General features: G+C 43.6%; 24 non-coding genes across 24 annotated transcripts; 18 read left to right on the top strand and 6 right to left on the bottom strand.

Annotated features, from left to right (window-relative positions):
* Positions 1 to 1,457: 1,457 nt before the first annotated feature.
* On the bottom strand, positions 1,458 to 1,552 carry TRNAI-UAU (transfer RNA isoleucine (anticodon UAU)). The gene is made up of 2 exons: positions 1,515 to 1,552; positions 1,458 to 1,493 (listed from the first exon to the last, which is right to left on the bottom strand). It is a non-coding gene; the product is annotated as a tRNA-Ile (tRNA).
* Positions 1,553 to 2,574: 1,022 nt separating this feature from the next.
* TRNAT-UGU (transfer RNA threonine (anticodon UGU)) lies at positions 2,575 to 2,646 on the top strand. The gene has a single exon. It is a non-coding gene; the product is annotated as a tRNA-Thr (tRNA).
* A 687-nt stretch (positions 2,647 to 3,333) lies between these two features.
* Positions 3,334 to 3,415, top strand: TRNAS-GCU (transfer RNA serine (anticodon GCU)). The gene has a single exon. It is a non-coding gene; the product is annotated as a tRNA-Ser (tRNA).
* A 546-nt stretch (positions 3,416 to 3,961) lies between these two features.
* Positions 3,962 to 4,033, top strand: TRNAT-CGU (transfer RNA threonine (anticodon CGU)). Its single transcript has one exon. It is a non-coding gene; the product is annotated as a tRNA-Thr (tRNA).
* A 1,488-nt stretch (positions 4,034 to 5,521) lies between these two features.
* Positions 5,522 to 5,616, bottom strand: TRNAI-UAU (transfer RNA isoleucine (anticodon UAU)). The gene is made up of 2 exons: positions 5,579 to 5,616; positions 5,522 to 5,557 (listed from the first exon to the last, which is right to left on the bottom strand). It is a non-coding gene; the product is annotated as a tRNA-Ile (tRNA).
* A 1,022-nt stretch (positions 5,617 to 6,638) lies between these two features.
* Positions 6,639 to 6,710, top strand: TRNAT-UGU (transfer RNA threonine (anticodon UGU)). Its single transcript has one exon. It is a non-coding gene; the product is annotated as a tRNA-Thr (tRNA).
* Positions 6,711 to 7,397: 687 nt separating this feature from the next.
* TRNAS-GCU (transfer RNA serine (anticodon GCU)) lies at positions 7,398 to 7,479 on the top strand. Its single transcript has one exon. It is a non-coding gene; the product is annotated as a tRNA-Ser (tRNA).
* A 546-nt stretch (positions 7,480 to 8,025) lies between these two features.
* Positions 8,026 to 8,097, top strand: TRNAT-CGU (transfer RNA threonine (anticodon CGU)). Its single transcript has one exon. It is a non-coding gene; the product is annotated as a tRNA-Thr (tRNA).
* A 1,477-nt stretch (positions 8,098 to 9,574) lies between these two features.
* TRNAI-UAU (transfer RNA isoleucine (anticodon UAU)) lies at positions 9,575 to 9,669 on the bottom strand. The gene is made up of 2 exons: positions 9,632 to 9,669; positions 9,575 to 9,610 (listed from the first exon to the last, which is right to left on the bottom strand). It is a non-coding gene; the product is annotated as a tRNA-Ile (tRNA).
* A 1,022-nt stretch (positions 9,670 to 10,691) lies between these two features.
* TRNAT-UGU (transfer RNA threonine (anticodon UGU)) lies at positions 10,692 to 10,763 on the top strand. Its single transcript has one exon. It is a non-coding gene; the product is annotated as a tRNA-Thr (tRNA).
* A 687-nt stretch (positions 10,764 to 11,450) lies between these two features.
* Positions 11,451 to 11,532, top strand: TRNAS-GCU (transfer RNA serine (anticodon GCU)). The gene has a single exon. It is a non-coding gene; the product is annotated as a tRNA-Ser (tRNA).
* Positions 11,533 to 12,078: 546 nt separating this feature from the next.
* On the top strand, positions 12,079 to 12,150 carry TRNAT-CGU (transfer RNA threonine (anticodon CGU)). The gene has a single exon. It is a non-coding gene; the product is annotated as a tRNA-Thr (tRNA).
* Positions 12,151 to 13,638: 1,488 nt separating this feature from the next.
* Positions 13,639 to 13,733, bottom strand: TRNAI-UAU (transfer RNA isoleucine (anticodon UAU)). Its single transcript has 2 exons — positions 13,696 to 13,733; positions 13,639 to 13,674 (listed from the first exon to the last, which is right to left on the bottom strand). It is a non-coding gene; the product is annotated as a tRNA-Ile (tRNA).
* A 1,022-nt stretch (positions 13,734 to 14,755) lies between these two features.
* On the top strand, positions 14,756 to 14,827 carry TRNAT-UGU (transfer RNA threonine (anticodon UGU)). The gene has a single exon. It is a non-coding gene; the product is annotated as a tRNA-Thr (tRNA).
* Positions 14,828 to 15,514: 687 nt separating this feature from the next.
* Positions 15,515 to 15,596, top strand: TRNAS-GCU (transfer RNA serine (anticodon GCU)). Its single transcript has one exon. It is a non-coding gene; the product is annotated as a tRNA-Ser (tRNA).
* Positions 15,597 to 16,142: 546 nt separating this feature from the next.
* Positions 16,143 to 16,214, top strand: TRNAT-CGU (transfer RNA threonine (anticodon CGU)). The gene has a single exon. It is a non-coding gene; the product is annotated as a tRNA-Thr (tRNA).
* Positions 16,215 to 17,702: 1,488 nt separating this feature from the next.
* TRNAI-UAU (transfer RNA isoleucine (anticodon UAU)) lies at positions 17,703 to 17,797 on the bottom strand. The gene is made up of 2 exons: positions 17,760 to 17,797; positions 17,703 to 17,738 (listed from the first exon to the last, which is right to left on the bottom strand). It is a non-coding gene; the product is annotated as a tRNA-Ile (tRNA).
* Positions 17,798 to 18,819: 1,022 nt separating this feature from the next.
* Positions 18,820 to 18,891, top strand: TRNAT-UGU (transfer RNA threonine (anticodon UGU)). Its single transcript has one exon. It is a non-coding gene; the product is annotated as a tRNA-Thr (tRNA).
* Positions 18,892 to 19,578: 687 nt separating this feature from the next.
* TRNAS-GCU (transfer RNA serine (anticodon GCU)) lies at positions 19,579 to 19,660 on the top strand. Its single transcript has one exon. It is a non-coding gene; the product is annotated as a tRNA-Ser (tRNA).
* Positions 19,661 to 20,206: 546 nt separating this feature from the next.
* On the top strand, positions 20,207 to 20,278 carry TRNAT-CGU (transfer RNA threonine (anticodon CGU)). Its single transcript has one exon. It is a non-coding gene; the product is annotated as a tRNA-Thr (tRNA).
* A 1,488-nt stretch (positions 20,279 to 21,766) lies between these two features.
* On the bottom strand, positions 21,767 to 21,861 carry TRNAI-UAU (transfer RNA isoleucine (anticodon UAU)). Its single transcript has 2 exons — positions 21,824 to 21,861; positions 21,767 to 21,802 (listed from the first exon to the last, which is right to left on the bottom strand). It is a non-coding gene; the product is annotated as a tRNA-Ile (tRNA).
* A 1,022-nt stretch (positions 21,862 to 22,883) lies between these two features.
* TRNAT-UGU (transfer RNA threonine (anticodon UGU)) lies at positions 22,884 to 22,955 on the top strand. The gene has a single exon. It is a non-coding gene; the product is annotated as a tRNA-Thr (tRNA).
* A 687-nt stretch (positions 22,956 to 23,642) lies between these two features.
* On the top strand, positions 23,643 to 23,724 carry TRNAS-GCU (transfer RNA serine (anticodon GCU)). Its single transcript has one exon. It is a non-coding gene; the product is annotated as a tRNA-Ser (tRNA).
* Positions 23,725 to 24,270: 546 nt separating this feature from the next.
* TRNAT-CGU (transfer RNA threonine (anticodon CGU)) lies at positions 24,271 to 24,342 on the top strand. The gene has a single exon. It is a non-coding gene; the product is annotated as a tRNA-Thr (tRNA).
* Positions 24,343 to 25,574: the final 1,232 nt, after the last annotated feature.

The raw sequence follows: 25,574 nt of genomic DNA, 5'->3' as shown, positions 1-25,574 counted from the left end.
GAGAAGCCAGAGTTGCACCATCTACAGAGAACCTTTTATGACGGGATGCATCCTCATAATTGAAGTCTTCCACAGAAGGAGTGAAATAGAGTTCGAGAGGAAGGCCTAATGTTTTCAGGCAAAGACTGACAAAAACCTTGCAATGTCGCATGTAGCTGCTTTGGTGAAAAGACTGTTCAAGTTCACAATGCAACGGAGGGGTGTTCCCCATCTCCATACAATCATCTCTTTGATAATGTAAACGTGCCAGGCGTGTTGAAAGACAAAGACAGACACAACCGCACATACCAGTTGAAGAAAGACAGCCAGCAAACACATTTGTATAGAGGTAAGCAAGCCTCAATTAGAGATGTGAGTCCCTCCGTTTCTGCGGGAGTCCACAAGTTTAATAAAAAATGAACACATATCTTTCATGTTCTAATGATTACCAATCTTTCTGATTAGCTCTGCATAGCTCCAATGGCTATGTGTGTGTGTGTGTGTGTATGTGCCCGTGTGTGTAGGGGAAGGGGTCGGTAGATGTGTTCACGCAGAGCAAGTTGCATACATCGCCAACAGCCATTCTCTCCTGCTCCTGTGCATCCAGTTCGGAAGCGAACCCACCCAATTGTTCTATATGTCTGCTACCCTGACCGCATTCACACATCATTGGCTATTAGTATGCAGCTTGTGGGCGCTGTCAATGGGATATAAGCACCATTCCCCATGTCTGCAATAGCTAGACCAGATTCTGAGGTATGATGAGCAGGGGTCCAGGCACTTCGCCTGACGAACGCCGGGCTTAGCCCTGCCGGGCCTAGCCCTGAGGGGCCTAACTGGGCATGGCCCTGTGTAAGGTAGGGTGAGCAGGGGACCACTTGCAACTAACCTTCGGCACCAATCAGGCATGGAGAGGTCTGTGCAAATGCCCAGCCCTTTAGCAATCTCGATCTGCAAAACCTTCAACTCCTAATTCTCATGGCTCCCAGAAGCCCTAGCCCATATGCAAATGAGGCGAGTTCCTATCAGCATCCTTGTTCTGCTTGATTTTATCAAAGTGACTGCCTGATTAGTGAAAGGGTATTTATTCTCAGAGGTTTGCTTCAAAGGCGATAATGCAGTAAATAGACAACATTATTCTTTGTAAGTTGATATTGTCTCCTGGATCCTACTCCAGTAACCCTTTTTCTACCTTTACAAATGTCTTCCGTAAGTGGTGCTCAGCAGAAAATGGAGTATAATAACAGTTGACATTTTTTATTTTCTGTTCTATTTTCAAAAACCCTCCGTAGCTGTATTTAAAGCGCAAACACCCCATAAATAACTTGCAATGAGTATTCCATGTCTAAAAGGCAGAGGAGCTGTCATACAACATTAACTGACAATCAAGGAAACCTTGAGGTGAACCAAAAAATGTCCAGAACATTTATTGGTTCAATAATTCAGTTTTGAGGTGAATTAGTAAAAAGTTCCAAAGTTGCTCCAGGTGAGGCTTGAACTCACAACCTCGGCATTGCTCACTGCATGTACTGCTGTATAAGTACCGCGCGCTAACCGATTGCGCCACTGGAGCTGCTGTGTTTTGGTTTTCGACATGAAACTACACCCACAAACACACACACAAGTGTACAAAAGCACCCACAAGCTCTGGCATTGTCTTTTTAGCTGACACCAAATTATGGGTGCCTTGTAGTGCCCATATTGTGCCACTGGAGCTTACCTTTTAGCCTGATATACACTTTGCCACTGATGTTCAGCCAATGGTGCAGTCAAATGTCCCTTCTACATTTTTGTCATGCTGCAGGCAGTGCCACTGGAGCCAGCATGATGCTCTTCCTCATATTCAACACGTGTCAATTGAAACACCTCCCAATGTCATCTTGGCGATGCCTATAAACACCCCAGGACTTTGATGAATTTTTCTCAACAGCAAGTGAGGCAGTTTTCCTGCAAACGGCTGGATGTACCTCAACAAGCAGCGCATTGTGGTTCTATTTTGAAGATGTTTGTGTTATTACCTGTAAAGACTTGAATGCCTAACATAATCCCTGTAGACGAGGTGGCCGAGTGGTTAAGGCGATGGACTGCTAATCTGCTGTACACACGTGGTTTCGAATCCCACCTTTGTCGATTTTAACTTTTGAAATCTTTTTTAAACATCTGCATTGCTCTAAGCACCATTGCCATTGGCTTTCAAAGAACATACAGACAAAAGTGAAAATATGCATGTTAGTTGATTAAGAAGGACACAAACAAGGTTGTCGTGTTACTGGCAGGAATGCAATCTGCTGTGCTTGACTACCCTTTGAGCCAGAATCCGGATAGAAATTTAAAAAAGCAAAGGTAATATCCATATTGTCTCTCTGCTGCCATGTACATGTTTTTTTCAACTTTCACGCATCACATCTCCTCATTAGTCACCCTAAAATTGCACGGAATACGCACAAATTAGCTGCTCCTCAAAAAATCGGCCAGAAAAAAACAGGTCAAATCACAATCATATACATACATTCTCACACACCCTTCAAATATGTCTACCCAGTAAACATCATGTTGTGTGCTCGTTGTGTTGCTGTTATGCGTCGTAACCTGAGGGGCTCTGTAGCTCAGTGGCAGAGCACTGGTCTTGTAAACCAGGGGTCGTGAGTTCGATCCTCATCAGGGACTCCAAATGGTAATTTTCTTGAACATTGTTGAATAGGAACTGATATTGCACATTGTACCTGTGCAACCTTTTACCAATGGATTCGGGCCTATAACAAAGCCACAAGCGCAAGGTGTCTGAATAGTCTGTGGGGAAGGTCGGCTTTCTGGACCTAATTTCTTCAAGAAAAAGACCTTGATAATTTTGTGATGACAGATGCAGATGATCACGGTGAAGCCCTTACTCTATTGAACAGTACAGCGGTTCTGGGTTGCACGCCTTTCTCTATTTTCAGGGACGTTGATGTGGCAAAATTTAATTGGAAAAGGGTTATTGCCATCACTCACTATTTAAATTCAATGACATCACAGGAAGCAGCAGCATCTGAACTTTGATCTTGGCTGGAAACGTTGAATGATGCCAAACACTGGGAAACTGGAGCTTGCGTTATGCTGGTTTTACTACTAATGGTGTGCCATACGGAAGCTCAAGCACCTTCCTCTGGATTAGTGTTGTGAACCCTCCAGGAGCTCTTGTTATATTTTTCTGAACTTCAACTTGATGTGTTTATCTATCAATGGCCGGGTAAGGAAGAACGAGTCAACGATCTTGTTTCTATTATGACAAACATGATCTATTTTTCACTGACTTTGCACCACCATTGTTTTATCTCTTCTTTAAGCATGGGATTCGAGCACCGTTCCCAAACAGACGAGGTGGCCGAGTGGTTAAGGCGATGGACTGCTAATCCATTGTGCTCTGCACGCGTGGGTTCGAATCCCACCTTCGTCGTATTTTTTCTTTATAGTCTGCATTTAAACATAGACCAAAGTCTTTCAACCTCCCTGTGAAAGACAGGAATGAGTACAGATATGGAAATAGAGATGTAAAAATAAGTTCATTGGTGCAGGCGGAGAATGAAATTAGTCAAAGACTTTCCTCGTAGGTTTCCATTCTTTACTATTATAGGAGCCAAAATCAGCGCAGTTAGTAAACTCCCAAGCTTACATCCCAAATTCTTTTTTCTTTTAGTTGTCTGCCTTTTACATGTTCCTTTTGCCATCATTCTGACCTGCTATCTAAACTCATGAACCTGTTCAGCATCCTACTCAATACATACATACCCGTAAAAGTACATACTCAAACGCATACCGACAATGTATCACCAACATAAGCACACACGCTTTCGCAAATCAGATGTATGATGACGTACTGAACACATGCAGAGATATACAGCCATTTTTACACAACCAGAAATTCATATACCTGGAGATCTACCTAGGTAAAAACCATGGTTTCTTTGCACTTTCTGTTGTTGGCTGTGAGCAAGCAGCAGGTGGCCTTGTAGCTCAGTGGCAGAGCACTGGTCTCGTAAACCAGGGGTCATGAGTTCAAACCTCATCAGGGCCTCGGGCGGATTATTTTCAAAAAGCACGGGGAAGAGAAGCCAGAGTTGCACCATCTACAGAGAACCTTTTATGACGGGATGCATCCTCATAATTGAAGTCTTCCACAGAAGGAGTGAAATAGAGTTCGAGAGGAAGGCCTAATGTTTTCAGGCAAAGACTGACAAAAACCTTGCAATGTCGCATGTAGCTGCTTTGGTGAAAAGACTGTTCAAGTTCACAATGCAACGGAGGGGTGTTCCCCATCTCCATACAATCATCTCTTTGATAATGTAAACGTGCCAGGCGTGTTGAAAGACAAAGACAGACACAACCGCACATACCAGTTGAAGAAAGACAGCCAGCAAACACATTTGTATAGAGGTAAGCAAGCCTCAATTAGAGATGTGAGTCCCTCCGTTTCTGCGGGAGTCCACAAGTTTAATAAAAAATGAACACATATCTTTCATGTTCTAATGATTACCAATCTTTCTGATTAGCTCTGCATAGCTCCAATGGCTATGTGTGTGTGTGTGTGTGTATGTGCCCGTGTGTGTAGGGGAAGGGGTCGGTAGATGTGTTCACGCAGAGCAAGTTGCATACATCGCCAACAGCCATTCTCTCCTGCTCCTGTGCATCCAGTTCGGAAGCGAACCCACCCAATTGTTCTATATGTCTGCTACCCTGACCGCATTCACACATCATTGGCTATTAGTATGCAGCTTGTGGGCGCTGTCAATGGGATATAAGCACCATTCCCCATGTCTGCAATAGCTAGACCAGATTCTGAGGTATGATGAGCAGGGGTCCAGGCATTTCGCCTGACAAACGCCGGGCTTAGCCCTGCCGGGCCTAGCCCTGAGGGGCCTAACTGGGCATGGCCCTGTGTAAGGTAGGGTGAGCAGGGGACCACTTGCAACTAACCTTCGGCACCAATCAGGCATGGAGAGGTCTGTGCAAATGCCCAGCCCTTTAGCAATCTCGATCTGCAAAACCTTCAACTCCTAATTCTCATGGCTCCCAGAAGCCCTAGCTCATATGCAAATGAGGCGAGTTCCTATCAGCATCCTTGTTCTGCTTGATTTTATCAAAGTGACTGCCTGATTAGTGAAAGGGTATTTATTCTCAGAGGTTTGCTTCAAAGGCGATAATGCAGTAAATAGACAACATTATTCTTTGTAAGTTGATATTGTCTCCTGGATCCTACTCCAGTAACCCTTTTTCTACCTTTACAAATGTCTTCCGTAAGTGGTGCTCAGCAGAAAATGGAGTATAATAACAGTTGACATTTTTTATTTTCTGTTCTATTTTCAAAAACCCTCCGTAGCTGTATTTAAAGCGCAAACACCCCATAAATAACTTGCAATGAGTATTCCATGTCTAAAAGGCAGAGGAGCTGTCATACAACATTAACTGACAATCAAGGAAACCTTGAGGTGAACCAAAAAATGTCCAGAACATTTATTGGTTCAATAATTCAGTTTTGAGGTGAATTAGTAAAAAGTTCCAAAGTTGCTCCAGGTGAGGCTTGAACTCACAACCTCGGCATTGCTCACTGCATGTACTGCTGTATAAGTACCGCGCGCTAACCGATTGCGCCACTGGAGCTGCTGTGTTTTGGTTTTCAACATGAAACTACACCCACAAACACACACACAAGTGTACAAAAGCACCCACAAGCTCTGGCATTGTCTTTTTAGCTGACACCAAATTATGGGTGCCTTGTAGTGCCCATATTGTGCCACTGGAGCTTACCTTTTAGCCTGATATACACTTTGCCACTGATGTTCAGCCAATGGTGCAGTCAAATGTCCCTTCTACATTTTTGTCATGCTGCAGGCAGTGCCACTGGAGCCAGCATGATGCTCTTCCTCATATTCAACACGTGTCAATTGAAACACCTCCCAATGTCATCTTGGCGATGCCTATAAACACCCCAGGACTTTGATGAATTTTTCTCAACAGCAAGTGAGGCAGTTTTCCTGCAAACGGCTGGATGTACCTCAACAAGGAACGCATTGTGGTTCTATTTTGAAGATGTTTGTGTTATTACCTGTAAAGACTTGAATGCCTAACATAATCCCTGTAGACGAGGTGGCCGAGTGGTTAAGGCGATGGACTGCTAATCTACTGTACACGTGTGGTTTCGAATCCCACCTTTGTCGATTTTAACTTTTGAAATCTTTTTTAAACATCTGCATTGCTCTAAGCACCATTGCCATTGGCTTTCAAAGAACATACAGACAAAAGTGAAAATATGCATGTTAGTTGATTAAGAAGGACACAAACAAGGTTGTCGTGTTACTGGCAGGAATGCAATCTGCTGTGCTTGACTACCCTTTGAGCCAGAATCCGGATAGAAATTTAAAAAAGCAAAGGTAATATCCATATTGTCTCTCTGCTGCCATGTACATGTTTTTTTCAACTTTCACGCATCACATCTCCTCATTAGTCACCCTAAAATTGCACGGAATACGCACAAATTAGCTGCTCCTCAAAAAATCGGCCAGAAAAAAACAGGTCAAATCACAATCATATACATACATTCTCACACACCCTTCAAATATGTCTACCCAGTAAACATCATGTTGTGTGCTCGTTGTGTTGCTGTTATGCGTTGTAACCTGAGGGGCTCTGTAGCTCAGTGGCAGAGCACTGGTCTTGTAAACCAGGGGTCGTGAGTTCGATCCTCATCAGGGCCTCCAAATGGTAATTTTCTTGAACATTGTTGAATAGGAACTGATATTGCACATTGTACCTGTGCAACCTTTTACCAATGGATTCGGGCCTATAACAAAGCCACAAGCGCAAGGTGTCTGAATAGTCTGTGGGGAAGGTCGGCTTTCTGGACCTAATTTCTTCAAGAAAAAGACCTTGATAATCTTGTGATGACAGATGCAGATGATCACGGTGAAGCCCTTACTCTATTGAACAGTACAGCGGTTCTGGGTTGCACGCCTTTCTCTATTTTCAGGGACGTTGATGTGGCAAAATTTAATTGGAAAAGGGTTATTGCCATCACTCACTATTTAAATTCAATGACATCACAGGAAGCAGCAGCATCTGAACTTTGATCTTGGCTGGAAACGTTGAATGATGCCAAACACTGGGAAACTGGAGCTTGCGTTATGCTGGTTTTACTACTAATGGTGTGCCATACGGAAGCTCAAGCACCTTCCTCTGGATTAGTGTTGTGAACCCTCCAGGAGCTCTTGTTATATTTTTCTGAACTTCAACTTGATGTGTTTATCTATCAATGGCCGGGTAAGGAAGAACGAGTCAACGATCTTGTTTCTACTATGACAAACATGATCTATTTTTCACTGACTTTGCACCACCATTGTTTTATCTCTTCTTTAAGCATGGGACTCGAGCACCGTTCCCAAACAGACGAGGTGGCCGAGTGGTTAAGGCGATGGACTGCTAATCCATTGTGCTCTGCACGCGTGGGTTCGAATCCCACCTTCGTCGTATTTTTTCTTTATAGTCTGCATTTAAACATAGACCAAAGTCTTTCAACCTCCCTGTGAAAGACAGGAATGAGTACAGATATGGAAATAGAGATGTAAAAATAAGTTCATTGGTGCAGGCGGAGAATGAAATTAGTCAAAGACTTTCCTCGTAGGTTTCCATTCTTTACTATTATAGGAGCCAAAATCAGCGCAGTTAGTAAACTCCCAAGCTTACATCCCAAATTCTTTTTTCTTTTAGTTGTCTGCCTTTTACATGTTCCTTTTGCCATCATTCTGACCTGCTATCTAAACTCATGAACCTGTTCAGCATCCTACTCAATACATACATACCCGTAAAAGTACATACTCAAACGCATACCGACAATGTATCACCAACATAAGCACACACGCTTTCGCAAATCAGATGTATGATGACGTACTGAACACATGCAGAGATATACAGCCATTTTTACACAACCAGAAATTCATATACCTGGAGATCTACCTAGGTAAAACCCATGGTTTCTTTGCACTTTCTGTTGTTGGCTGTGAGCAAGCAGCAGGTGGCCTTGTAGCTCAGTGGCAGAGCACTGGTCTCGTAAACCAGGGGTCATGAGTTCAAACCTCATCAGGGCCTCGGGCGGATTATTTTCAAAAAGCACGGGGAAGAGAAGCCAGAGTTGCACCATCTACAGAGAACCTTTTATGACGGGATGCATCCTCATAATTGAAGTCTTCCACAGAAGGAGTGAAATAGAGTTCGAGAGGAAGGCCTAATGTTTTCAGGCAAAGACTGACAAAAACCTTGCAATGTCGCATGTAGCTGCTTTGGTGAAAAGACTGTTCAAGTTCACAATGCAACGGAGGGGTGTTCCCCATCTCCATACAATCATCTCTTTGATAATGTAAACGTGCCAGGCGTGTTGAAAGACAAAGACAGACACAACCGCACATACCAGTTGAAGAAAGACAGCCAGCAAACACATTTGTATAGAGGTAAGCAAGCCTCAATTAGAGATGTGAGTCCCTCCGTTTCTGCGGGAGTCCACAAGTTTAATAAAAAATGAACACATATCTTTCATGTTCTAATGATTACCAATCTTTCTGATAGCTCCAATGGCTATGTGTGTGTGTGTGTGTGTATGTGCCCGTGTGTGTAGGGGAAGGGGTCGGTAGATGTGTTCACGCAGAGCAAGTTGCATACATCGCCAACAGCCATTCTCTCCTGCTCCTGTGCATCCAGTTCGGAAGCGAACCCACCCAATTGTTCTATATGTCTGCTACCCTGACCGCATTCACACATCATTGGCTATTAGTATGCAGCTTGTGGGCGCTGTCAATGGGATATAAGCACCATTCCCCATGTCTGCAATAGCTAGACCAGATTCTGAGGTATGATGAGCAGGGGTCCAGGCACTTCGCCTGACGAACGCCGGGCTTAGCCCTGCCGGGCCTAGCCCTGAGGGGCCTAACTGGGCATGGCCCTGTGTAAGGTAGGGTGAGCAGGGGACCACTTGCAACTAACCTTCGGCACCAATCAGGCATGGAGAGGTCTGTGCAAATGCCCAGCCCTTTAGCAATCTCGATCTGCAAAACCTTCAACTCCTAATTCTCATGGCTCCCAGAAGCCCTAGCCCATATGCAAATGAGGCGAGTTCCTATCAGCATCCTTGTTCTGCTTGATTTTATCAAAGTGACTGCCTGATTAGTGAAAGGGTATTTATTCTCAGAGGTTTGCTTCAAAGGCGATAATGCAGTAAATAGACAACATTATTCTTTGTAAATTGATATTGTCTCCTGGATCCTACTCCAGTAACCCTTTTTCTACCTTTACAAATGTCTTCCGTAAGTGGTGCTCAGCAGAAAATGGAGTATAATAACAGTTGACATTTTTTATTTTCTGTTCTATTTTCAAAAACCCTCCGTAGCTGTATTTAAAGCGCAAACACCCCATAAATAACTTGCAATGAGTATTCCATGTCTAAAAGGCAGAGGAGCTGTCATACAACATTAACTGACAATCAAGGAAACCTTGAGGTGAACCAAAAAATGTCCAGAACATTTATTGGTTCAATAATTCAGTTTTGAGGTGAATTAGTAAAAAGTTCCAAAGTTGCTCCAGGTGAGGCTTGAACTCACAACCTCGGCATTGCTCACTGCATGTACTGCTGTATAAGTACCGCGCGCTAACCGATTGCGCCACTGGAGCTGCTGTGTTTTGGTTTTCGACATGAAACTACACCCACAAACACACACACAAGTGTACAAAAGCACCCACAAGCTCTGGCATTGTCTTTTTAGCTGACACCAAATTATGGGTGCCTTGTAGTGCCCATATTGTGCCACTGGAGCTTACCTTTTAGCCTGATATACACTTTGCCACTGATGTTCAGCCAATGGTGCAGTCAAATGTCCCTTCTACATTTTTGTCATGCTGCAGGCAGTGCCACTGGAGCCAGCATGATGCTCTTCCTCATATTCAACACGTGTCAATTGAAACACCTCCCAATGTCATCTTGGCGATGCCTATAAACACCCCAGGACTTTGATGAATTTTTCTCAACAGCAAGTGAGGCAGTTTTCCTGCAAACGGCTGGATGTACCTCAACAAGGAACGCATTGTGGTTCTATTTTGAAGATGTTTGTGTTATTACCTGTAAAGACTTGAATGCCTAACATAATCCCTGTAGACGAGGTGGCCGAGTGGTTAAGGCGATGGACTGCTAATCTGCTGTACACGCGTGGTTTCGAATCCCACCTTTGTCGATTTTAACTTTTGAAATCTTTTTTAAACATCTGCATTGCTCTAAGCACCATTGCCATTGGCTTTCAAAGAACATACAGACAAAAGTGAAAATATGCATGTTAGTTGATTAAGAAGGACACAAACAAGGTTGTCGTGTTACTGGCAGGAATGCAATCTGCTGTGCTTGACTACCCTTTGAGCCAGAATCCGGATAGAAATTTAAAAAAGCAAAGGTAATATCCATATTGTCTCTCTGCTGCCATGTACATGTTTTTTTCAACTTTCACGCATCACATCTCCTCATTAGTCACCCTAAAATTGCACGGAATACGCACAAATTAGCTGCTCCTCAAAAAATCGGCCAGAAAAAAACAGGTCAAATCACAATCATATACATACATTCTCACACACCCTTCAAATATGTCTACCCAGTAAACATCATGTTGTGTGCTCGTTGTGTTGCTGTTATGCGTCGTAACCTGAGGGGCTCTGTAGCTCAGTGGCAGAGCACTGGTCTTGTAAACCAGGGGTCGTGAGTTCGATCCTCATCAGGGCCTCCAAATGGTAATTTTCTTGAACATTGTTGAATAGGAACTGATATTGCACATTGTACCTGTGCAACCTTTTACCAATGGATTCGGGCCTATAACAAAGCCACAAGCGCAAGGTGTCTGAATAGTCTGTGGGGAAGGTCGGCTTTCTGGACCTAATTTCTTCAAGAAAAAGACCTTGATAATTTTGTGATGACAGATGCAGATGATCACGGTGAAGCCCTTACTCTATTGAACAGTACAGCGGTTCTGGGTTGCACGCCTTTCTCTATTTTCAGGGACGTTGATGTGGCAAAATTTAATTGGAAAAGGGTTATTGCCATCACTCACTATTTAAATTCAATGACATCACAGGAAGCAGCAGCATCTGAACTTTGATCTTGGCTGGAAACGTTGAATGATGCCAAACACTGGGAAACTGGAGCTTGCGTTATGCTGGTTTTACTACTAATGGTGTGCCATACGGAAGCTCAAGCACCTTCCTCTGGATTAGTGTTGTGAACCCTCCAGGAGCTCTTGTTATATTTTTCTGAACTTCAACTTGATGTGTTTATCTATCAATGGCCGGGTAAGGAAGAACGAGTCAACGATCTTGTTTCTATTATGACAAACATGATCTATTTTTCACTGACTTTGCACCACCATTGTTTTATCTCTTCTTTAAGCATGGGATTCGAGCACCGTTCCCAAACAGACGAGGTGGCCGAGTGGTTAAGGCGATGGACTGCTAATCCATTGTGCTCTGCACGCGTGGGTTCGAATCCCACCTTCGTCGTATTTTTTCTTTATAGTCTGCATTTAAACATAGACCAAAGTCTTTCAACCTCCCTGTGAAAGACAGGAATGAGTACAGATATGGAAATAGAGATGTAAAAATAAGTTCATTGGTGCAGGCGGAGAATGAAATTAGTCAAAGACTTTCCTCGTAGGTTTCCATTCTTTACTATTATAGGAGCCAAAATCAGCGCAGTTAGTAAACTCCCAAGCTTACATCCCAAATTCTTTTTTCTTTTAGTTGTCTGCCTTTTACATGTTCCTTTTGCCATCATTCTGACCTGCTATCTAAACTCATGAACCTGTTCAGCATCCTACTCAATACATACATACCCGTAAAAGTACATACTCAAACGCATACCGACAATGTATCACCAACATAAGCACACACGCTTTCGCAAATCAGATGTATGATGACGTACTGAACACATGCAGAGATATACAGCCATTTTTACACAACCAGAAATTCATATACCTGGAGATCTACCTAGGTAAAAACCATGGTTTCTTTGCACTTTCTGTTGTTGGCTGTGAGCAAGCAGCAGGTGTCCTTGTAGCTCAGTGGCAGAGCACTGGTCTCGTAAACCAGGGGTCATGAGTTCAAACCTCATCAGGGCCTCGGGCGGATTATTTTCAAAAAGCACGGGGAAGAGAAGCCAGAGTTGCACCATCTACAGAGAACCTTTTATGACGGGATGCATCCTCATAATTGAAGTCTTCCACAGAAGGAGTGAAATAGAGTTCGAGAGGAAGGCCTAATGTTTTCAGGCAAAGACTGACAAAAACCTTGCAATGTCGCATGTAGCTGCTTTGGTGAAAAGACTGTTCAAGTTCACAATGCAACGGAGGGGTGTTCCCCATCTCCATACAATCATCTCTTTGATAATGTAAACGTGCCAGGCGTGTTGAAAGACAAAGACAGACACAACCGCACATACCAGTTGAAGAAAGACAGCCAGCAAACACATTTGTATAGAGGTAAGCAAGCCTCAATTAGAGATGTGAGTCCCTCCGTTTCTGCGGGAGTCCACAAGTTTAATAAAAAATGAACACATATCTTTCATGTTCTAATGATTACCAATCTTTCTGATTAGCTCTGCATAGCTCCAATGGCTATGTGTGTGTGTGTGTGTGTATGTGCCCGTGTGTGTAGGGGAAGGGGTCGGTAGATGTGTTCACGCAGAGCAAGTTGCATACATCGCCAACAGCCATTCTCTCCTGCTCCTGTGCATCCAGTTCGGAAGCGAACCCACCCAATTGTTCTATATGTCTGCTACCCTGACCGCATTCACACATCATTGGCTATTAGTATGCAGCTTGTGGGCGCTGTCAATGGGATATAAGCACCATTCCCCATGTCTGCAATAGCTAGACCAGATTCTGAGGTATGATGAGCAGGGGTCCAGGCACTTCGCCTGACGAACGCCGGGCTTAGCCCTGCCGGGCCTAGCCCTGAGGGGCCTAACTGGGCATGGCCCTGTGTAAGGTAGGGTGAGCAGGGGACCACTTGCAACTAACCTTTGGCACCAATCAGGCATGGAGAGGTCTGTGCAAATGCCCAGCCCTTTAGCAATCTCGATCTGCAAAACCTTCAACTCCTAATTCTCATGGCTCCCAGAAGCCCTAGCCCATATGCAAATGAGGCGAGTTCCTATCAGCATCCTTGTTCTGCTTGATTTTATCAAAGTGACTGCCTGATTAGTGAAAGGGTATTTATTCTCAGAGGTTTGCTTCAAAGGCGATAATGCAGTAAATAGACAACATTATTCTTTGTAAGTTGATATTGTCTCCTGGATCCTACTCCAGTAACCCTTTTTCTACCTTTACAAATGTCTTCCGTAAGTGGTGCTCAGCAGAAAATGGAGTATAATAACAGTTGACATTTTTTATTTTCTGTTCTATTTTCAAAAACCCTCCGTAGCTGTATTTAAAGCGCAAACACCCCATAAATAACTTGCAATGAGTATTCCATGTCTAAAAGGCAGAGGAGCTGTCATACAACATTAACTGACAATCAAGGAAACCTTGAGGTGAACCAAAAAATGTCCAGAACATTTATTGGTTCAATAATTCAGTTTTGAGGTGAATTAGTAAAAAGTTCCAAAGTTGCTCCAGGTGAGGCTTGAACTCACAACCTCGGCATTGCTCACTGCATGTACTGCTGTATAAGTACCGCGCGCTAACCGATTGCGCCACTGGAGCTGCTGTGTTTTGGTTTTCGACATGAAACTACACCCACAAACACACACACAAGTGTACAAAAGCACCCACAAGCTCTGGCATTGTCTTTTTAGCTGACACCAAATTATGGGTGCCTTGTAGTGCCCATATTGTGCCACTGGAGCTTACCTTTTAGCCTGATATACACTTTGCCACTGATGTTCAGCCAATGGTGCAGTCAAATGTCCCTTCTACATTTTTGTCATGCTGCAGGCAGTGCCACTGGAGCCAGCATGATGCTCTTCCTCATATTCAACACGTGTCAATTGAAACACCTCCCAATGTCATCTTGGCGATGCCTATAAACACCCCAGGACTTTGATGAATTTTTCTCAACAGCAAGTGAGGCAGTTTTCCTGCAAACGGCTGGATGTACCTCAACAAGGAACGCATTGTGGTTCTATTTTGAAGATGTTTGTGTTATTACCTGTAAAGACTTGAATGCCTAACATAATCCCTGTAGACGAGGTGGCCGAGTGGTTAAGGCGATGGACTGCTAATCTGCTGTACACGCGTGGTTTCGAATCCCACCTTTGTCGATTTTAACTTTTGAAATCTTTTTTAAACATCTGCATTGCTCTAAGCACCATTGCCATTGGCTTTCAAAGAACATACAGACAAAAGTGAAAATATGCATGTTAGTTGATTAAGAAGGACACAAACAAGGTTGTCGTGTTACTGGCAGGAATGCAATCTGCTGTGCTTGACTACCCTTTGAGCCAGAATCCGGATAGAAATTTAAAAAAGCAAAGGTAATATCCATATTGTCTCTCTGCTGCCATGTACATGTTTTTTTCAACTTTCACGCATCACATCTCCTCATTAGTCACCCTAAAATTGCACGGAATACGCACAAATTAGCTGCTCCTCAAAAAATCGGCCAGAAAAAAACAGGTCAAATCACAATCATATACATACATTCTCACACACCCTTCAAATATGTCTACCCAGTAAACATCATGTTGTGTGCTCGTTGTGTTGCTGTTATGCGTCGTAACCTGAGGGGCTCTGTAGCTCAGTGGCAGAGCACTGGTCTTGTAAACCAGGGGTCGTGAGTTCGATCCTCATCAGGGCCTCCAAATGGTAATTTTCTTGAACATTGTTGAATAGGAACTGATATTGCACATTGTACCTGTGCAACCTTTTACCAATGGATTCGGGCCTATAACAAAGCCACAAGCGCAAGGTGTCTGAATAGTCTGTGGGGAAGGTCGGCTTTCTGGACCTAATTTCTTCAAGAAAAAGACCTTGATAATTTTGTGATGACAGATGCAGATGATCACGGTGAAGCCCTTACTCTATTGAACAGTACAGCGGTTCTGGGTTGCACGCCTTTCTCTATTTTCAGGGACGTTGATGTGGCAAAATTTAATTGGAAAAGGGTTATTGCCATCACTCACTATTTAAATTCAATGACATCACAGGAAGCAGCAGCATCTGAACTTTGATCTTGGCTGGAAACGTTGAATGATGCCAAACACTGGGAAACTGGAGCTTGCGTTATGCTGGTTTTACTACTAATGGTGTGCCATACGGAAGCTCAAGCACCTTCCTCTGGATTAGTGTTGTGAACCCTCCAGGAGCTCTAGTTATATTTTTCTGAACTTCAACTTGATGTGTTTATCTATCAATGGCCGGGTAAGGAAGAACGAGTCAACGATCTTGTTTCTATTATGACAAACATGATCTATTTTTCACTGACTTTGCACCACCATTGTTTTATCTCTTCTTTAAGCATGGGATTCGAGCACCGTTCCCAAACAGACGAGGTGGCCGAGTGGTTAAGGCGATGGACTGCTAATCCATTGTGCTCTGCACGCGTGGGTTCGAATCCCACCTTCGTCGTATTTTTTCTTTATAGTCTGCATTTAAACATAGACCAAAGTCTTTCAACCTCCCTGTGAAAGACAGGAATGAGTACAGATATGGAAATAGAGATGTAAAAATAAGTTCATTGGTGCAGGCGGAGAATGAAATTAGTCAAAGACTTTCCTCGTAGGTTTCCATTCTTTACTATTATAGGAGCCAAAATCAGCGCAGTTAGTAAACTCCCAAGCTTACATCCCAAATTCTTTTTTCTTTTAGTTGTCTGCCTTTTACATGTTCCTTTTGCCATCATTCTGACCTGCTATCTAAACTCATGAACCTGTTCAGCATCCTACTCAATACATACATACCCGTAAAAGTACATACTCAAACGCATACCGACAATGTATCACCAACATAAGCACACACGCTTTCGCAAATCAGATGTATGATGACGTACTGAACACATGCAGAGATATACAGCCATTTTTACACAACCAGAAATTCATATACCTGGAGATCTACCTAGGTAAAAACCATGGTTTCTTTGCACTTTCTGTTGTTGGCTGTGAGCAAGCAGCAGGTGGCCTTGTAGCTCAGTGGCAGAGCACTGGTCTCGTAAACCAGGGGTCATGAGTTCAAACCTCATCAGGGCCTTGGGCGGATTATTTTCAAAAAGCACGGGGAAGAGAAGCCAGAGTTGCACCATCTACAGAGAACCTTTTATGACGGGATGCATCCTCATAATTGAAGTCTTCCACAGAAGGAGTGAAATAGAGTTCGAGAGGAAGGCCTAATGTTTTCAGGCAAAGACTGACAAAAACCTTGCAATGTCGCATGTAGCTGCTTTGGTGAAAAGACTGTTCAAGTTCACAATGCAACGGAGGGGTGTTCCCCATCTCCATACAATCATCTCTTTGATAATGTAAACGTGCCAGGCGTGTTGAAAGACAAAGACAGACACAACCGCACATACCAGTTGAAGAAAGACAGCCAGCAAACACATTTGTATAGAGGTAAGCAAGCCTCAATTAGAGATGTGAGTCCCTCCGTTTCTGCGGGAGTCCACAAGTTTAATAAAAAATGAACACATATCTTTCATGTTCTAATGATTACCAATCTTTCTGATTAGCTCTGCATAGCTCCAATGGCTATGTGTGTGTGTGTGTGTGTATGTGCCCGTGTGTGTAGGGGAAGGGGTCGGTAGATGTGTTCACGCAGAGCAAGTTGCATACATCGCCAACAGCCATTCTCTCCTGCTCCTGTGCATCCAGTTCGGAAGCGAACCCACCCAATTGTTCTATATGTCTGCTACCCTGACCGCATTCACACATCATTGGCTATTAGTATGCAGCTTGTGGGCGCTGTCAATGGGATATAAGCACCATTCCCCATGTCTGCAATAGCTAGACCAGATTCTGAGGTATGATGAGCAGGGGTCCAGGCACTTCGCCTGACGAACGCCGGGCTTAGCCCTGCCGGGCCTAGCCCTGAGGGGCCTAACTGGGCATGGCCCTGTGTAAGGTAGGATGAGCAGGGGACCACTTGCAACTAACCTTCGGCACCAATCAGGCATGGAGAGGTCTGTGCAAATGCCCAGCCCTTTAGCAATCTCGATCTGCAAAACCTTCAACTCCTAATTCTCATGGCTCCCAGAAGCCCTAGCCCATATGCAAATGAGGCGAGTTCCTATCAGCATCCTTGTTCTGCTTGATTTTATCAAAGTGACTGCCTGATTAGTGAAAGGGTATTTATTCTCAGAGGTTTGCTTCAAAGGCGATAATGCAGTAAATAGACAACATTATTCTTTGTAAGTTGATATTGTCTCCTGGATCCTACTCCAGTAACCCTTTTTCTACCTTTACAAATGTCTTCCGTAAGTGGTGCTCAGCAGAAAATGGAGTATAATAACAGTTGACATTTTTTATTTTCTGTTCTATTTTCAAAAACCCTCCGTAGCTGTATTTAAAGCGCAAACACCCCATAAATAACTTGCAATGAGTATTCCATGTCTAAAAGGCAGAGGAGCTGTCATACAACATTAACTGACAATCAAGGAAACCTTGAGGTGAACCAAAAAATGTCCAGAACATTTATTGGTTCAATAATTCAGTTTTGAGGTGAATTAGTAAAAAGTTCCAAAGTTGCTCCAGGTGAGGCTTGAACTCACAACCTCGGCATTGCTCACTGCATGTACTGCTGTATAAGTACCGCGCGCTAACCGATTGCGCCACTGGAGCTGCTGTGTTTTGGTTTTCGACATGAAACTACACCCACAAACACACACACAAGTGTACAAAAGCACCCACAAGCTCTGGCATTGTCTTTTTAGCTGACACCAAATTATGGGTGCCTTGTAGTGCCCATATTGTGCCACTGGAGCTTACCTTTTAGCCTGATATACACTTTGCCACTGATGTTCAGCCAATGGTGCAGTCAAATGTCCCTTCTACATTTTTGTCATGCTGCAGGCAGTGCCACTGGAGCCAGCATGATGCTCTTCCTCATATTCAACACGTGTCAATTGAAACACCTCCCAATGTCATCTTGGCGATGCCTATAAACACCCCAGGACTTTGATGAATTTTTCTCAACAGCAAGTGAGGCAGTTTTCCTGCAAACGGCTGGATGTACCTCAACAAGGAACGCATTGTGGTTCTATTTTGAAGATGTTTGTGTTATTACCTGTAAAGACTTGAATGCCTAACATAATCCCTGTAGACGAGGTGGCCGAGTGGTTAAGGCGATGGACTGCTAATCTGCTGTACACGCGTGGTTTCGAATCCCACCTTTGTCGATTTTAACTTTTGAAATCTTTTTTAAACATCTGCATTGCTCTAAGCACCATTGCCATTGGCTTTCAAAGAACATACAGACAAAAGTGAAAATATGCATGTTAGTTGATTAAGAAGGACACAAACAAGGTTGTCGTGTTACTGGCAGGAATGCAATCTGCTGTGCTTGACTACCCTTTGAGCCAGAATCCGGATAGAAATTTAAAAAAGCAAAGGTAATATCCATATTGTCTCTCTGCTGCCATGTACATGTTTTTTTCAACTTTCACGCATCACATCTCCTCATTAGTCACCCTAAAATTGCACGGAATACGCACAAATTAGCTGCTCCTCAAAAAATCGGCCAGAAAAAAACAGGTCAAATCACAATCATATACATACATTCTCACACACCCTTCAAATATGTCTACCCAGTAAACATCATGTTGTGTGCTCGTTGTGTTGCTGTTATGCGTCGTAACCTGAGGGGCTCTGTAGCTCAGTGGCAGAGCACTGGTCTTGTAAACCAGGGGTCGTGAGTTCGATCCTCATCAGGGCCTCCAAATGGTAATTTTCTTGAACATTGTTGAATAGGAACTGATATTGCACATTGTACCTGTGCAACCTTTTACCAATGGATTCGGGCCTATAACAAAGCCACAAGCGCAAGGTGTCTGAATAGTCTGTGGGGAAGGTCGGCTTTCTGGACCTAATTTCTTCAAGAAAAAGACCTTGATAATTTTGTGATGACAGATGCAGATGATCACGGTGAAGCCCTTACTCTATTGAACAGTACAGCGGTTCTGGGTTGCACGCCTTTCTCTATTTTCAGGGACGTTGATGTGGCAAAATTTAATTGGAAAAGGGTTATTGCCATCACTCACTATTTAAATTCAATGACATCACAGGAAGCAGCAGCATCTGAACTTTGATCTTGGCTGGAAACGTTGAATGATGCCAAACACTGGGAAACTGGAGCTTGCGTTATGCTGGTTTTACTACTAATGGTGTGCCATACGGAAGCTCAAGCACCTTCCTCTGGATTAGTGTTGTGAACCCTCCAGGAGCTCTAGTTATATTTTTCTGAACTTCAACTTGATGTGTTTATCTATCAATGGCCGGGTAAGGAAGAACGAGTCAACGATCTTGTTTCTATTATGACAAACATGATCTATTTTTCACTGACTTTGCACCACCATTGTTTTATCTCTTCTTTAAGCATGGGATTCGAGCACCGTTCCCAAACAGACGAGGTGGCCGAGTGGTTAAGGCGATGGACTGCTAATCCATTGTGCTCTGCACGCGTGGGTTCGAATCCCACCTTCGTCGTATTTTTTCTTTATAGTCTGCATTTAAACATAGACCAAAGTCTTTCAACCTCCCTGTGAAAGACAGGAATGAGTACAGATATGGAAATAGAGATGTAAAAATAAGTTCATTGGTGCAGGCGGAGAATGAAATTAGTCAAAGACTTTCCTCGTAGGTTTCCATTCTTTACTATTATAGGAGCCAAAATCAGCGCAGTTAGTAAACTCCCAAGCTTACATCCCAAATTCTTTTTTCTTTTAGTTGTCTGCCTTTTACATGTTCCTTTTGCCATCATTCTGACCTGCTATCTAAACTCATGAACCTGTTCAGCATCCTACTCAATACATACATACCCGTAAAAGTACATACTCAAACGCATACCGACAATGTATCACCAACATAAGCACACACGCTTTCGCAAATCAGATGTATGATGACGTACTGAACACATGCAGAGATATACAGCCATTTTTACACAACCAGAAATTCATATACCTGGAGATCTACCTAGGTAAAAACCATGGTTTCTTTGCACTTTCTGTTGTTGGCTGTGAGCAAGCAGCAGGTGGCCTTGTAGCTCAGTGGCAGAGCACTGGTCTCGTAAACCAGGGGTCATGAGTTCAAACCTCATCAGGGCCTTGGGCGGATTATTTTCAAAAAGCACGGGGAAGAGAAGCCAGAGTTGCACCATCTACAGAGAACCTTTTATGACGGGATGCATCCTCATAATTGAAGTCTTCCACAGAAGGAGTGAAATAGAGTTCGAGAGGAAGGCCTAATGTTTTCAGGCAAAGACTGACAAAAACCTTGCAATGTCGCATGTAGCTGCTTTGGTGAAAAGACTGTTCAAGTTCACAATGCAACGGAGGGGTGTTCCCCATCTCCATACAATCATCTCTTTGATAATGTAAACGTGCCAGGCGTGTTGAAAGACAAAGACAGACACAACCGCACATACCAGTTGAAGAAAGACAGCCAGCAAACACATTTGTATAGAGGTAAGCAAGCCTCAATTAGAGATGTGAGTCCCTCCGTTTCTGCGGGAGTCCACAAGTTTAATAAAAAATGAACACATATCTTTCATGTTCTAATGATTACCAATCTTTCTGATTAGCTCTGCATAGCTCCAATGGCTATGTGTGTGTGTGTGTGTGTATGTGCCCGTGTGTGTAGGGGAAGGGGTCGGTAGATGTGTTCACGCAGAGCAAGTTGCATACATCGCCAACAGCCATTCTCTCCTGCTCCTGTGCATCCAGTTCGGAAGCGAACCCACCCAATTGTTCTATATGTCTGCTACCCTGACCGCATTCACACATCATTGGCTATTAGTATGCAGCTTGTGGGCGCTGTCAATGGGATATAAGCACCATTCCCCATGTCTGCAATAGCTAGACCAGATTCTGAGGTATGATGAGCAGGGGTCCAGGCACTTCGCCTGACGAACGCCGGGCTTAGCCCTGCCGGGCCTAGCCCTGAGGGGCCTAACTGGGCATGGCCCTGTGTAAGGTAGGATGAGCAGGGGACCACTTGCAACTAACCTTCGGCACCAATCAGGCATGGAGAGGTCTGTGCAAATGCCCAGCCCTTTAGCAATCTCGATCTGCAAAACCTTCAACTCCTAATTCTCATGGCTCCCAGAAGCCCTAGCCCATATGCAAATGAGGCGAGTTCCTATCAGCATCCTTGTTCTGCTTGATTTTATCAAAGTGACTGCCTGATTAGTGAAAGGGTATTTATTCTCAGAGGTTTGCTTCAAAGGCGATAATGCAGTAAATAGACAACATTATTCTTTGTAAGTTGATATTGTCTCCTGGATCCTACTCCAGTAACCCTTTTTCTACCTTTACAAATGTCTTCCGTAAGTGGTGCTCAGCAGAAAATGGAGTATAATAACAGTTGACATTTTTTATTTTCTGTTCTATTTTCAAAAACCCTCCGTAGCTGTATTTAAAGCGCAAACACCCCATAAATAACTTGCAATGAGTATTCCATGTCTAAAAGGCAGAGGAGCTGTCATACAACATTAACTGACAATCAAGGAAACCTTGAGGTGAACCAAAAAATGTCCAGAACATTTATTGGTTCAATAATTCAGTTTTGAGGTGAATTAGTAAAAAGTTCCAAAGTTGCTCCAGGTGAGGCTTGAACTCACAACCTCGGCATTGCTCACTGCATGTACTGCTGTATAAGTACCGCGCGCTAACCGATTGCGCCACTGGAGCTGCTGTGTTTTGGTTTTCGACATGAAACTACACCCACAAACACACACACAAGTGTACAAAAGCACCCACAAGCTCTGGCATTGTCTTTTTAGCTGACACCAAATTATGGGTGCCTTGTAGTGCCCATATTGTGCCACTGGAGCTTACCTTTTAGCCTGATATACACTTTGCCACTGATGTTCAGCCAATGGTGCAGTCAAATGTCCCTTCTACATTTTTGTCATGCTGCAGGCAGTGCCACTGGAGCCAGCATGATGCTCTTCCTCATATTCAACACGTGTCAATTGAAACACCTCCCAATGTCATCTTGGCGATGCCTATAAACACCCCAGGACTTTGATGAATTTTTCTCAACAGCAAGTGAGGCAGTTTTCCTGCAAACGGCTGGATGTACCTCAACAAGGAACGCATTGTGGTTCTATTTTGAAGATGTTTGTGTTATTACCTGTAAAGACTTGAATGCCTAACATAATCCCTGTAGACGAGGTGGCCGAGTGGTTAAGGCGATGGACTGCTAATCTGCTGTACACGCGTGGTTTCGAATCCCACCTTTGTCGATTTTAACTTTTGAAATCTTTTTTAAACATCTGCATTGCTCTAAGCACCATTGCCATTGGCTTTCAAAGAACATACAGACAAAAGTGAAAATATGCATGTTAGTTGATTAAGAAGGACACAAACAAGGTTGTCGTGTTACTGGCAGGAATGCAATCTGCTGTGCTTGACTACCCTTTGAGCCAGAATCCGGATAGAAATTTAAAAAAGCAAAGGTAATATCCATATTGTCTCTCTGCTGCCATGTACATGTTTTTTTCAACTTTCACGCATCACATCTCCTCATTAGTCACCCTAAAATTGCACGGAATACGCACAAATTAGCTGCTCCTCAAAAAATCGGCCAGAAAAAAACAGGTCAAATCACAATCATATACATACATTCTCACACACCCTTCAAATATGTCTACCCAGTAAACATCATGTTGTGTGCTCGTTGTGTTGCTGTTATGCGTCGTAACCTGAGGGGCTCTGTAGCTCAGTGGCAGAGCACTGGTCTTGTAAACCAGGGGTCGTGAGTTCGATCCTCATCAGGGCCTCCAAATGGTAATTTTCTTGAACATTGTTGAATAGGAACTGATATTGCACATTGTACCTGTGCAACCTTTTACCAATGGATTCGGGCCTATAACAAAGCCACAAGCGCAAGGTGTCTGAATAGTCTGTGGGGAAGGTCGGCTTTCTGGACCTAATTTCTTCAAGAAAAAGACCTTGATAATTTTGTGATGACAGATGCAGATGATCACGGTGAAGCCCTTACTCTATTGAACAGTACAGCGGTTCTGGGTTGCACGCCTTTCTCTATTTTCAGGGACGTTGATGTGGCAAAATTTAATTGGAAAAGGGTTATTGCCATCACTCACTATTTAAATTCAATGACATCACAGGAAGCAGCAGCATCTGAACTTTGATCTTGGCTGGAAACGTTGAATGATGCCAAACACTGGGAAACTGGAGCTTGCGTTATGCTGGTTTTACTACTAATGGTGTGCCATACGGAAGCTCAAGCACCTTCCTCTGGATTAGTGTTGTGAACCCTCCAGGAGCTCTAGTTATATTTTTCTGAACTTCAACTTGATGTGTTTATCTATCAATGGCCGGGTAAGGAAGAACGAGTCAACGATCTTGTTTCTATTATGACAAACATGATCTATTTTTCACTGACTTTGCACCACCATTGTTTTATCTCTTCTTTAAGCATGGGATTCGAGCACCGTTCCCAAACAGACGAGGTGGCCGAGTGGTTAAGGCGATGGACTGCTAATCCATTGTGCTCTGCACGCGTGGGTTCGAATCCCACCTTCGTCGTATTTTTTCTTTATAGTCTGCATTTAAACATAGACCAAAGTCTTTCAACCTCCCTGTGAAAGACAGGAATGAGTACAGATATGGAAATAGAGATGTAAAAATAAGTTCATTGGTGCAGGCGGAGAATGAAATTAGTCAAAGACTTTCCTCGTAGGTTTCCATTCTTTACTATTATAGGAGCCAAAATCAGCGCAGTTAGTAAACTCCCAAGCTTACATCCCAAATTCTTTTTTCTTTTAGTTGTCTGCCTTTTACATGTTCCTTTTGCCATCATTCTGACCTGCTATCTAAACTCATGAACCTGTTCAGCATCCTACTCAATACATACATACCCGTAAAAGTACATACTCAAACGCATACCGACAATGTATCACCAACATAAGCACACACGCTTTCGCAAATCAGATGTATGATGACGTACTGAACACATGCAGAGATATACAGCCATTTTTACACAACCAGAAATTCATATACCTGGAGATCTACCTAGGTAAAAACCATGGTTTCTTTGCACTTTCTGTTGTTGGCTGTGAGCAAGCAGCAGGTGGCCTTGTAGCTCAGTGGCAGAGCACTGGTCTCGTAAACCAGGGGTCATGAGTTCAAACCTCATCAGGGCCTTGGGCGGATTATTTTCAAAAAGCACGGGGAAGAGAAGCCAGAGTTGCACCATCTACAGAGAACCTTTTATGACGGGATGCATCCTCATAATTGAAGTCTTCCACAGAAGGAGTGAAATAGAGTTCGAGAGGAAGGCCTAATGTTTTCAGGCAAAGACTGACAAAAACCTTGCAATGTCGCATGTAGCTGCTTTGGTGAAAAGACTGTTCAAGTTCACAATGCAACGGAGGGGTGTTCCCCATCTCCATACAATCATCTCTTTGATAATGTAAACGTGCCAGGCGTGTTGAAAGACAAAGACAGACACAACCGCACATACCAGTTGAAGAAAGACAGCCAGCAAACACATTTGTATAGAGGTAAGCAAGCCTCAATTAGAGATGTGAGTCCCTCCGTTTCTGCGGGAGTCCACAAGTTTAATAAAAAATGAACACATATCTTTCATGTTCTAATGATTACCAATCTTTCTGATTAGCTCTGCATAGCTCCAATGGCTATGTGTGTGTGTGTGTGTGTATGTGCCCGTGTGTGTAGGGGAAGGGGTCGGTAGATGTGTTCACGCAGAGCAAGTTGCATACATCGCCAACAGCCATTCTCTCCTGCTCCTGTGCATCCAGTTCGGAAGCGAACCCACCCAATTGTTCTATATGTCTGCTACCCTGACCGCATTCACACATCATTGGCTATTAGTATGCAGCTTGTGGGCGCTGTCAATGGGATATAAGCACCATTCCCCATGTCTGCAATAGCTAGACCAGATTCTGAGGTATGATGAGCAGGGGTCCAGGCACTTCGCCTGACGAACGCCGGGCTTAGCCCTGCCGGGCCTAGCCCTGAGGGGCCTAACTGGGCATGGCCCTGTGTAAGGTAGGATGAGCAGGGGACCACTTGCAACTAACCTTCGGCACCAATCAGGCATGGAGAGGTCTGTGCAAATGCCCAGCCCTTTAGCAATCTCGATCTGCAAAACCTTCAACTCCTAATTCTCATGGCTCCCAGAAGCCCTAGCCCATATGCAAATGAGGCGAGTTCCTATCAGCATCCTTGTTCTGCTTGATTTTATCAAAGTGACTGCCTGATTAGTGAAAGGGTATTTATTCTCAGAGGTTTGCTTCAAAGGCGATAATGCAGTAAATAGACAACATTATTCTTTGTAAGTTGATATTGTCTCCTGGATCCTACTCCAGTAACCCTTTTTCTACCTTTACAAATGTCTTCCGTAAGTGGTGCTC

Source organism: Ambystoma mexicanum, chromosome 13 (assembly GCF_040938575.1).
Source record: "Ambystoma mexicanum isolate Mex_15411 chromosome 13, UKY_AmexF1_1, whole genome shotgun sequence".
In the NCBI taxonomy this organism is placed as follows: Eukaryota; Metazoa; Chordata; class Amphibia; order Caudata; family Ambystomatidae; genus Ambystoma; species Ambystoma mexicanum.
Note: the sequence above shows the minus strand (reverse complement) of the source record. Positions and strands in the feature narration are given on the sequence as shown.